The sequence below is a fragment of the Mandrillus leucophaeus genome, unplaced genomic scaffold (genome assembly GCF_000951045.1).
Source record: "Mandrillus leucophaeus isolate KB7577 unplaced genomic scaffold, Mleu.le_1.0 Scaffold656, whole genome shotgun sequence".
Lineage (NCBI taxonomy): Eukaryota > Metazoa > Chordata > Mammalia > Primates > Cercopithecidae > Mandrillus > Mandrillus leucophaeus.
In genome coordinates, this window is record NW_012107097.1 from 132,491 (window position 1) to 145,244 (window position 12,754).

General features: G+C 50.3%; 1 protein-coding gene across 1 annotated transcript in view; it reads left to right on the forward strand.

The window, feature by feature from the left end:
- KIRREL3 (kin of IRRE like 3 (Drosophila)) overlaps nucleotides 1-12,754 on the forward strand; it is a 142,174-nt gene that overhangs the window by 18,430 nt on the left and 110,990 nt on the right. The window lies entirely within an intron of this gene.

The window sequence follows — 12,754 nt, forward strand, 5'->3', positions numbered from 1 at the left end:
ATAAATCAAGGGAAGGAAGCAGTCTGCCAGCCAACTCTGCAAAACAAAGCGAAGAGAACTGGCTGCAAGCAGCTGCCTCCCTGCCAAACCCAAACTCATAAAGTTTGATTCAAGGGGTTACAATACCTCCCATTCAGAATCCCTCCTGCCCCGTTCTTCCAGCCTTAGTAAATTACCCAATAAGCAGCAAGGACCTGTAGTTATTGTGCAGTTAAATGGTATTTGCCCCGTAAATTCTGAGCAGAGTACTAACGGTGATATACAGTAACTAATTACAGACATGAATTCTCTCCCCAAGATGCCAAGTGTTACCAAATATTGTTGTGTTTAGGGGAGGGGGGTTGAAAGCTGCTCTCTTCTCTCCAGTGAAGCCATGAGTAACTCTCTTATTAGAGGAGCTGTCGCCATCTCCAGGGGCACTCCAGGCTGGAGAATAGAGTTGTCCTGGGGAGCAGACAGGAGTGGGGCCACATGCCCACGTGCTGCCCCCTGACCCTGTGCCCCAGCAGAACGGTCTAGCAGGTACCGGCTGGTCCTCCTTGGGTCATCTCACAACAAATAAGTGGCTCAGCACCATGGTGGCGGTGGCAAAGGCCCAAGGCTCCAGCAGGGCAGGGAATGGAAGTCATTATTCACCCAGCCCAGGGCCGAGCAGAGAGAGCTATGGCCAGGGATCGGCCTCCGCAAAGGGCTTCTGAATAGGGCCACAGAGGGTTAGGGTTAAAAGTGGTGCAGACAACTTTTGCCCTAAAATATTGTTGACAGAGCTGATTTCAGCCCCAAGGGCACCATGGGAGAAGTTTCCGTGGTCTTCAGGTAGGGCAAGGACTGTCCTATCGGCTTCCCATCGGCTTTATAGCTGTTTTTGGAGCTCAGCCGGGGACAGGTAGGTGGCACAGAAGTGAGTCTCTGCTTTCTGAAGAGGAAACCACACAGATCAAGCACCCTCTGCTGACCTGCTACTGTTGGGGGAAAAAAAGCCAGGCCTGCAGTCAAATGGCTCAAACCCTAGCTCTACCACACGCTGTGACCGTGGATGGGCTATGTAACCTCTCTGAGTTTCCTTGTCCATAAAATGGGAAAGATTCTCCATCTCTCAGGATGGTAGATGTGAGCCGGGGCTACCCCTGCTTCTAAGGAGCTCTGTCCTACTGAAAAAGCAGAAAACTTCCCTTCCCAGGCTGGGCGTCCCAGGCAGCCCTCACACTCCCTCTCCGTCCTCTCAAGGGGCTTCCAGCACAAAACCTCTCCTTGACGAACATCTCTACTTCCAACAATCAGAGAGACTGGGGCAGTAATGGCAAGTGAGTTTTGCTTTGTTCTCTTTGATTGATGCAGACCAGCTGAGGCCTTGCAGGGCCCCTGTTTGGTGGGTGACAGGAGAGGCAGGGTGGGGTAGAAGAGGGAGGACTTGGGAGGGTGCATTCACAGGGGACATCAGGCTTGGAGCTGTGATATTCACATCTCTACATGGGGGGCTGATGACGGGACCTGCTCCACGGGGTGCTGTGAGGGTGGATTAGGTAAGATAATGTATGTGAAGTGCTTTGTATAGGAGTTAGTTGTGGTTAATATCCCAAACCCACCAGAAGACAGCCCACAATCCCAGGGCAGTGAGAAGAAGAATCACTTTTTTAATTAGGACACATATATAGTCAGCACTCAATTATCTGTTGGCAAATTGTCCCCATTCCTGGCAAATGCTATCACCAAGTTTGCTTAATGAAGTCCTCTGTTAACATTTCACAGCTTCTTATTTTGCTCTTATGTGCATGAGGTCCAAAGGGAATAAAAGTCCTTCAAAGGCAAAATCTGTTAATATCCCCCTCCCCTCCTAGATAAGGTATGAGCCATAAAGACAGGAGTTGGGGAAGGTGGAGAGCACCTGACTCTAGCTTTGGGCCAGTCCCAGAGGTGATGTTCTCCCCTCAGCTCAGTAGGAGGCAGACAGGGAGCCCCATCCTTGGGTTGACTGTTTTTTTAAGTATTAAAAATTCCTAGAACATCAAACATATCCATATTGAAATGTGAATATCAAAATGCATTCCAAAGTCGAAAATGAATGTAACTTAGGATTATTCATTGTTTTGGATTGTCTATCATTTTAGATTATTCACACCCTTGCTCTTCTCCATTAACAAAGATAATTAAGAGTTGATTGTATTTGGTCTCCAAGAGGGGAGAAATCCAGGGCATTGCACCAAGATGGTCTGTGTCCAATTGGGAACAACTCCAGGAGCCATGAGAAGACTCATCTATAAGCACCAGGTCTGAGTTGTGATTCTCCATGCAGGTTCAGAGAGCAAGAACAAGGTGCCTTGTGCTTTAGGCCGGCCTGCCTGAGCCACACAGTGCATGCCGGGTGGGCCAGGTTTCACACTGTCAGTGGGATGTGGCCACGTAGCCCTTCACAGGACACCTGAAGAGCATCAGAACTGCACAGGGCCTTTGGAACCCTTGAGGTCCTCAGGGCCCTCTCAGGGCTGCCATGGGCAGGACTTAGTCCTTCCAGTGCTGCCTCAGCTCTGCCTTCACCATTTTATACATTGGGGTTCCCTGTGAGATTTCACTGACAAAAAGGGTTGCATGAACTTTCAAAATGTGTGAAAATGCCTTCACTGTGCAGTGGGAACACCAAAGAGCACCCTGAGAGAGAGACAGTCACTTGATCAAGGCCACCCAGTGACAGAGTCAGAACTAGAAATAACCCAGGCCCACAGGCCTGTGCTGCGGGCACACAACAGTGCCCTTCAGATGTGGTCCAGGAACCACCTGCAGAAGGATGACCCAGAAGCTATTAAAAGGCAGATTCCTTGACCCAGCTCAGACCCACTCTCCCAGAATCTCTGAGTTGGAGCCCAGGAAACTGTTATTTTTAGCCAGTCCCCCAGGTGATCCTCACGTACATGGAAGTTTCCGAACCATGTCTGACTGACAAGGCTACAGCAGCAGAAATGATTATTTTGTTTACTTTTTTTAAGGTTTGGGATATAGATCTGACCCCCAAAAGACCAAGTGTCCTTGAGAGACTTGCTTTGACTTCCTTGCACCTTGATTTTATTATTTTCAACCTTAGGACTACCCCTCGCCCCCCGAAATAGGAGTTTGGATAAATTAGAACATCAAGCATCAGGGTTGGGAGGAAGGGACTTAAACCCTGCATTTTACAGATGAGGCATCTGAGCCTTAGTTAAGGGAAGAGTCAGGCCCAAGGGCACACAGTTAAGAGGTGGCAGAGGCAGCACCAACTGGTACCTTCTGGGCCCAGGTGCTCAGGGCAAGGACAAAGCTTTATGTGTCCACATGGTACCCCTTAGACATGGGAGCAAGAGGTGCTGGGCATCTTGGAGTCAGCCAATCCATGGCCTAACCTCCAGTCTCTCTTGGTGGTGCCCATGCCAATGCCCTCTGAGAAGGGTTGATGGGTACTCTCTCTGCCTGCAGCCAAGCCTGCCTGTAGCCGAGTCTGCAGCTCCCTCTTGGGCCAATGGCATAGTTCCATCCCTGCCCCTTAGTGCCACTCTCTTCCTTCCATGCTGCTCCAACACATCCCAAGGTGCTGGCTCAGTGAGGGCATATTCCAGTCGGAAGACACAAGAGCCTGAGACTCAGAGAAGAAAGGGGGCTTAGCTGGGGTCCCATGGCTGGCCAGCAAGAGGCCTGAGACCACAGACAGGGTCTCTGCTTCATACGTTGTGGAGTGTCTCCCATCTCCACTCCCCCACCATAAACCCACTCTGCTATGCCCATCCTGTCTCATTTAGACCTCCAGGTGACCTCGGGCAGGGATGGATGGGCTCCGTCACGGGCACTGAAGAGCCCGTATTTCCAGCAGCACTTATCAGTGTCTTCGTGGCATCCAGGCCTTGGCTGGATCGATGGAAGAATCCCTCTCCTTGCCACTAATGAGCACAGTGCAGGCTCTGGCAGGGGCTGCCAGCCTGATCATCAGTAGGCAAAGGATTTATAGTGACTTTGGACTCACCCTGCCTCGGCCAACCCAATTGCTCTTCATTAAAGATCCACACTGTCCAGGACAACCTTGGTGGATTTTGTGTCCTGGGGAGAGATGTGTGAGGCCGGGAGAATCGCAGGCTGCCCACGCTGGCCCACCCGTGTGAGGAGCAAGCATAGGGGAATGTGCCCTCAGACTTCCCACTCCCTCATCCAGCCCTGCGAAGAGCGGTCAGCCTCTTTTTTGTAAGTCCAAGTGAAATTCTAGTGCAATTTCAGGAATGTTCATGAGACTGGCAAGCTTCTCCTCACGCGTGTATCAGAATCAAGATACCAGTGGCTGCAAATGGCGATGCTGGGATGGAAAATGTTTCTTTGTCTCTCTCCCAGTAGAAATTTAGGAGAAACAGACAATAGAGAAAAGACGCTGTCTTCCACCCCTGCCTCGTTCTTCTGGTTTCTCTGTTTATATTTCCAATCCCAGTCTAAAGGGAGAAGATTAGGCTAGATGATCTCTTGCCATCCCAATAGGGTTCAAAACCTGTGCAAACCTCAACAAGAGTTAGATGTTTCACCCAAGGCAGCTACTTCCAACACTCCCAGACTGGAGGAACCCTGTCCCTCTTAGATAGTCACATCAACATCTCTAACTTTCCATATTTGGAGGTGAATTCTCAGGTCAACATCAAGTGAGAGGACACCTGAAAATACTTCTCCTACTGCCTGACCCATAGAGAGTGCTCAGTCAGTGTGAGTTCTTCACACCTCCTTCCCAGCTCCAGAACCATTGACCTAGCTACATCTGGGACAGCATCACCTGAGGGATTCTGGACCCCTCTCCATCAGCACATTTAAAACTGAACTCACTGCCTCAGCTCAAGCCCGCTTCTCCTCCTGAGCAGCAAATAGCTCCTCCGTCCTCTATTCATCCTGTCCTGCAAGCCAGAGACTGGGGCCTTTACGCCTTCATCTTCCTCATCTCCCCATCTCCAGTCAAGTGCTATCAGTTCTACCCACAAATGGCTCCTAAATCCATTTCTTCTTTCCATGGATGCAGTTAGCCTGAGCCCTCATGACAGCAAAAGCTTGCTGATCAATCTCCCTGTCTTCAGATTATCCTCCTTCATTCATCCTCCTTGCTGTCACCACTGTGATCTTTCTAGAACTCAGATCTGAGCATGTGGGTCAAAAACCTTTGATGACTTCTCATGAAGTGCGAACTTCTCAGCACACGTTCAAGGGCCCACACAGTCCAACCCACCAGGACTTTCTAGATTTACATTCTACTAAGAGCGTCTGCACACACATGCTCCGTGCACCCAGCCTGCTAGGCTTGCAATGATACTGCCAGCTGCCATTGTGGAAGGCAGGCAGGGCCCTGTGCACGTCACACAGAATGACCTCTTTCATTCTCACAAACAGCTCAACAAGTATTGATTGCTAACCCAATAGGGAAACTGAGACTCAGAGGGACTAAGCAATTTTCTCAGGAACTTACAGCCATAATGGCAGGGCCAGAGATCAAGCCCAGACTATGTGGCACTGCTGCTTTTATTCCATGAACACATCTGTTCTCCACACTTGACGTAAGCTGTTCCCCATTCCAGGTAACATTCCCACCTTGTCTTCATCCTGGCCATTTCAGAAGCCAACCCTTCTGTGACTCCTTCTTTGGGACTTCGTGCCTCACTCTGATGCTTATAGTGTAGAACTTTTTATTCTAGTTTCTTCTGCACATATTTGCCTCCCCACAGGTCAGAGCCTACTCAGCAGAAGACATATCGGCCCCTCCTGCACACCCCACACCCAACCTGGGGACTTGGAGACTGCTAAGGTAGCTCCTGCCCATGCCTGAGGCCACCATGGCATCCTGAGAGCTGGCACTATGACTGACACTCCCTAGACCCTCCATAAAAATCCATTTTATTAGTCAATCAGTGGGCCAGAACATACTCTACCACCTCCAATCCTGCTCCCCTGAGCAGGTCACCAACGGCATTCTGGAAATGTCTGAAAGCTGATCCTCCTGTGTTAGATGCTGGCCCTGTACTGTGCAGCAGGAACACAGCAGAATTCAAGACTTGGGTTTCCAGGTATGATCTGAATCATGCTGCCCTTGTCTTTCCCATTCCACCTGATGTTGTTCTGATGTCACCAGCAGCCACTGAGCTGGCTTCTTCTCTCCTTCTCTTCTTCCTATCTGCTTGCTTCTCTGGACAGGGGCAGCTTTCCTTAATCCCATAAGAGGCAACTTGCAAGCTCCGGGCTGGGAGAAAGTCAGCAATAAATATCCCCAGCATAAGTATTCTTAAGCCTTTTCCAATTGGTCACTAATAAAAGGCAGACAGTGACATCTGAGCCCTTTCTGCATGGCTGACCCGGCACTCCAGGAGACTGTGAAGCCAACTGGGATGAGCAGAAGAGGCAGAGCCAATGGGAGGGCTCACCCACTGTCTCCTGCACCACCCACACAGCTTTCTAATGGGTGCAACTTCAGATTTGCAAAGCCTCCGTTCTCAGCTCGGGGACTCCGCAAGACAGGTGCTCCTCTTGTCCCTGTTTTAATAGTCCCAAGCACAGGAAAGACTCATGGATAGTGATGAAAGTAAGAATGACCCTTTGTAAAACACCTGTCTACCAAGACCATTTACATATAAAACCTCTCATGCTCACAGCAGCTTTGCCAGGGAGGTGTGTCATCCCCATTTTTCAGATAAGGAAACTGAGGCTCAGAAAGGGTGAGGCACTGGCCTCAGATCACACTGCTAGGGACAAGGTCAGAGTTCCTTCCCAGGCCTGACTGACCCTGTGTTCTTCCTACTGTCCAGGACCCAGGCTCCGACAGGTGAGCCATCGGTTGGGTACTCCGGGCAGGTGACGGAGGGTTACCCATCACTCATGGTCTTGCTTATCTTTTTTTCCTACCCCAGAATGACATTTCTCCTCCATCACTTTCCCCATATGATGATTCCTCCTCCAGGATGCCTTCTCTGCTTCCTCCCTGCAACTCCCTTGCTTGAAGCAGGACTCTCCTAAACCCCCAAAAAGCTTTATATGACTTCTCTAGGAGACCACTTTATCCCTTGTAATCCAGTGACCTGTGGTCAAACGTGACCATCCAAGGCTCTCAGCGAGTTTCACAGAATGTCCTGAGAGCTGAGGGGGGCAGGTAGCGTTTCAGCTGGGCTGCCCACACTCACAGGCATGCAGGCGGGTGTGTGCATGTGTTAGCACCAGGCTCCTTAGAAGCAAGGGCAATCATTTCTGACCTTATATTAGTGACCCTCACTTCCTGTCCAGGTCTGGCTGGGTTTAATCCTAAGGGGAGTGGCCATGTCCCCTCAATCTGCTGCTGGAACAAAGGCCAGGCCAAATGACCAGTGGAGAAAGGGGAGGCAGGGAGTGAGCCCACCCTTGAGCTACCTCCTGATTGACTCTGAACTGCCTCCAAGCGTGGATGGGAAGAGAATTGCACAGGGGTTGGGTGCAATGGCTCACGCCTGTAATCCCAGCATTTTGGGAGGCTGAGAGTGGGCAGATCACTCGAGGTCGGGAGTTCAAGACCGGCCTGGGCAACATGGTGAAACCCTGTCTCTACTAAAAATACAAAAATTAGCCAGGCACAGTGGTGCACACCTGTAGTCTCAGCTACTCGGGAGGCTGAGGCAGGAGAATCCCTTGAACCCAGGAGGCAGAGGTTGCAGTGAGCTGACATCATACCATTGCACTCCATCCTGGGCGACAAGAGCAAGACTCCATCTCAAAAATAAATAAAAATAGATGATCTGAGGAGGCTGCTTTGTTGGTGGGGTGAGTACTTGTTTGAGAATCAAAATCTGCGTTTGAGACCCTTGGTTCAACAACCCACATCGGATAGTGGTGAGAAAACAGGGCTGAACCCAGATCATTGGGGTTTGAGTAACACCTGAGCTAACTAAGTGAATTTGCGCAAGTCCCTGCTGTGAGCCTCGATTCATCTATAAAATGTGGGTAATATGGCTAATGTGCATGCCAGAAACAACGTATACGGTCACAGACCTGGCATCAAGTAAATCTTCCATGAACAGCATTCTTGTTTTCTCCTGTCAAGCCTGATTCCTTGAGACTCCAGCCCACCCTGTGATTTCTCATCTTTCTCCTGTGTGGTGTGCTCTGCATAGTATCTGCCGGGTTAGGAGTTTATAATGCAAAAGCAATTTTCCTGCAATGACCACCGATCTCAGCAGACCAACAAGAGCAGGCAAACTCTAAGTGCAAAGGCACATGTGACAGACATGTAACCGACGCTCACCCACAGCTGCGAACACAAGACAGAAAAGATAGCTGTGGCCCCTGCCCTCAAGAAGTGTACCCTGTTTCTTCCTTATTTGTTTCATCAGCATCTGACATATAGTAGATGCTCAATAAAGGTTTGGAGAAGTTGATGAAGAAGAGGCAAAATGAGAAACTAGAGAGAAGATGAGAAAAAAGAAGATTCCCTGTGGGTCACAGGAGCTGCCTAGGAAGAGAACTGGGCCTTCAATGAAAGGTGGGGTTGCTTAGCGGGAGGGGGTGCCTTGGGCAGGGTCAGGGAGCGAGGTGCATCCCAGGACAATGAAACAGCGAGGAGAACTTGGGGCAGGTGGCCTTAGTGATCAGCCAGCACAGGGGTGCTGTGGAGCTCCCAGGAAGAAAAGGAGCTGGATTTTGGAGATTAGAATCCAGCATGGAAGGTTGGGCGTTGTCCCGGAGAGAGTGGAGAGCCATGAGAGGTCCCACCCTTTAAAAGAGGGGAGCCCTAAAGCAAGTGGTGAACTAAGAAGGAAATCCAGGTTCAGCACATTAATGGATCAGGCAAAGAGAACATTCAGAGTCTGTGGCAAGACCCCAGGTTGGGGCAATGAGAGCTTGAACCTGGGTGGTAGCAGTGGGAACAGAGAGGAAAGGGGAAGTCTGAGAGATGTGCAGCCTGCTGGGCTAGGCTCAGTGATGGTGACACACTCAAAACAAAGCATGGCACCGGGCGCAGTGGCTCATACCCATAATCCCAGCACTTTGGGAGGTCGAGGCAGGTGGATCACGAGGTCAGGAGTTCGAGACCAGCCTGGCTAATACGGTGAAACCCCATCTCTACTAAAACTACAAAAATTAGAAGGCGTGGTGGCGCGTGCCTATAGTCCCAGCTACTCAATAGGCTGAGGCAGAAGAATCACTTGAACCCAGGAGGCAAGGGTTGCAGTAAGCGGAGATCGCGCCACTGCACTCCAGCCTGGGCAACAGAGTGAGACTCCATCTTAAAAAAAATAATAAAATAAAAATAAAAGTGTGGGATGGGGAGGTTGCACCGACCGCCAAGGCTTCACACCAGGGGAACGTCATCGGGGAAAATGGGAAGCAGAGAAGATGGAAGTCTTGGGCCGGAGGAAGGTGCTAGGTGTGTCACATCTCTACCGAGAGCAGGACCCGAGCCTGGGAGGCACCTACTCTGTGTTCCATCTGAGACCCTCAGGTGTGATGAGGAGGGGGCATAGCTGTGAGCTCCTGGAGGGGTGACCAGGCCTGTTCCCCTGCTCCTCACCAGACAGCACAGTGCCTGCCTCACTGCAGGGTTCAGTCAGCGTGTGTGGAAGAAACAGGTTCCCAGAAGCTCACTGTCTACTGAAGGTACTACCCAGGAGGCTGCAGAAAATGACCTTGGGTTCACTCGCATTTCACTTCTTTAGAGTAGAAAAGAAAATGAGGAAAATAAAGCAAGTAGAAGCCAGGCACGGTGGCTCATGCCTGTGATCCCAGCACTTTGGGAGTCCGAGGTGGGAGGATCACTTGAGGTCAGAAGTTCAAGACCAGCCAACATGGCCAACATGGTGAAACCCTGTCTCCACTAAAAATACAAAAATTAGCTGGGCATGGTGGTGCACACCTGTAACCCCAGCTACTCAGGAGGCTGAGGCAGGAGAATCGCTTGAACCCGGGAGGCGGAGGTTGCAGTGAGCCAAGATTGCCCCACTGAACTCCAACTTGGGCGACAGAGTGAGACTCAGTCTCAAAAGAAAATAAAGAGTTGGTGGGTGAGGAGTATTCTTCTGGCAATAACTTACAGCCATGGCTCAAAAGCTGTGCTCTGAGGGGCTCTTGAGCCCAAATGAGAGGCCTCAAGATCTGTCAGATGGATGAAAAAAAAGTGGGCTCCATCCCTCCATCTCCATCTTCATCCATGGCACCTCAACTTTTATCCACTCTAGATACTCAGTAACAGTTTAAAATTCATTAAAAAAAAAAACTCATTGGTTTAAAAGAGAAAAGTAATTATAGTGACTTAAATATAATGTGCAAAAATTAAAATTAGACTGAAAAGGGAAATTGTCAGAGTACTGTGTCCCATCCCCAAAAATAATAGTTTGTAAATCATGTCCTTTGGGTGGATTTTTCCTGTGAACTCATCTGCCCTAGAAACAGTCTTTCCATAGAAAAGCTAGTGGATCCAAGCAGACAGAATGTAACAGGCTCTAGGAAGGATTTTTGTTTTTTTTTTTTTTTTAGACCAAGTCTCACTCCGTCACCCAGGCTGGAGTGCAGTGGGGCGATCTTGGCTCACTGCAACCTGTGGGATTCTACACCTCCAAGCCTGCTCAGATGGCATCGGGCGATGTTCCTCCTCGAAAGGCCCTGTCCTACTCAGCTCCATCCCGTCAGGTTCCTTTCTTGCAGACCCCAGGTCTTATTCCAGGGATCTTGTGCCTGCTGCCACCCCTGACTCTGAGACACCCACCAAAAGGGTCTGTGGCCACTCAGAGTCCACCTCCACGGCCTGCTGTAACTGGGCCCCCCTCCCAGCGTTGCCTTCCTTCAGAGTCTGGTTTCCATGGTGATGGCCCCCTCCTCTCCCTGGGGGCTCCAGCCAGTCCACAACTTACCCTTGGCCCTCAGATGCTTCCTGCACCCCACCTCCCCGGGGGCCCTCACCCAGTACCTCCCACACCTTCCTCCAAGAGGATGCGGGATGGAGAGAGACCGGGACTGTTACCCATTGTGGGTGCTTCCTAATAATGGACACCTCAGAGGGCTCGGGCACTGCTTCATTTAAGGCGCTCTCATTATAACCCCCTCCGCGTCCAGCTGACAACCTGATAATTCTCTCTGATAGCACAATCTTCGGCAGTCACTGCGGCTGTCTTGACTCTGTCCTTCTTGCAAGAAAGATTTTGAGATAAAAGGATGAGCTGTGAAATCATCATTAGAGTAAAAGGAGCCTAGAGAAGGAGCCCTTTCCGCCCACGCCCTCCCTCTCCATGCTTCCCCTCACGCTCCTCCCCTGCTTCCTTCTCTTCCTCTCCCTCACCTTTTCTCTCCCACATCCTCACTTCACTCCTCTGCTTTCTCTCCAGTTCCTCCCTCCTCTCCTCTTCTCCTCTCTCATCTCTTCCCTCCTTTTCTACCGTTTTGGTGCCAGAAACAGTCTAATTACAACAGAGAGCTTGAAGAGACAGAGAGGAAAAAAAAAAAACCCTACCATACATAGCTGATTAAAATGTCCTATGAAATCTAATTTGTAAAGCTCAAATCAGAACAAAAAGTGTTACTCCCACAATTCAAGGCCAATTGGATTTTTAATGAGACTCCTCAGAGACCCTGCCAAGCTCTCATCAGGTTGTGAACTCGGCCACCTTCCTGCCTGCCCCCAGCTCTCCACCGTGAAACTCACCCCTCCTTCTGGGGAGCCTCCACCCCAAGCTCTGCTGCCATCCAGGCTCCCCTGGGTTGATACACACCAAGCGTCCCCCTCTTGGGGTCATCTGTTGCTGAGAGCTCAGTCCTAGGTGTGGCCCAAGCCTGGGGCTTTTTGTCCCCAAGATGGGCAGTAGCCAGTGTCCAGGACCTCTGTGGCTGCCCCTGACTCTCCCAGGTCCGGGGAGGAGAGGCCACAGCATCAGCAGCTGGCGCGCCAGGTTCCATTTTGCCTCAATCAGGTCTGGGTCTGAAGAGCAGGAGGTAGGATAAAGGAAAAAGGGAGGGCTTGGAATGCAGATGGGCCCCTGCTGAAACCCCCACTCTACCACTCATTAGCTGTGTGACCTTGGGCAGGTTACTGTGCCTCTCTGATCCTGGTTTCTTTGTTGTAAAATGGGGCTATTTCTGCTCTGAAGTATAATTAAGTGGATCACAGGAGAAGGGGTTGTGTGAAGCACTGGTCGTATTGTGGGCCAGAGGCTCAGTGAATGTCAGCGTCCCATATGTCCATTCAACTGTGGACTCCCAGGAGACACAGATCACATCACACCTCCTCATCAGCAACTCCCTCCAAGGCCAGGCATGAGGATCTGCACATAGTGTATGTAGCTCAGTAGAAGACAGCACGGTCTTTGGAGCCAGAAAGACTTGGATTCACAGCACCCCCCACCCCCACTCCCACTAGACAGTTCCCTGGGCAATTCAGTTAACCCTGAGCCTCCGTTTCCTAAAGCCCTGTAAAATGGGGTTGACAATGCCCCATACGAGTGTTGCCACAGTGATAACTAGAGTCAGGGCATGTGCTGTATTTGGTGAGCAATTCACAAGCACAACTCCCGTTACTATTTTTCACCTCCCTGTGCCTCATTCCCCCATCTGGAAAATGGGGATAAAAATGGTGCTTACTGTTTTTAGGTTGTTATGAGGATGAAAATATTAATGAACTAATATTTTAAAGCCTCAAAATAGAGCATGGCATCTTAAAAGCATTGTGGGTGGGTTTGTTTAATAAAATACTGTCAACTGACTCTCTTCGATGGTTCTGGCCATCTCATTTTGACGTGGCATGGTGTTCCTAATGATTTTTTCCCAA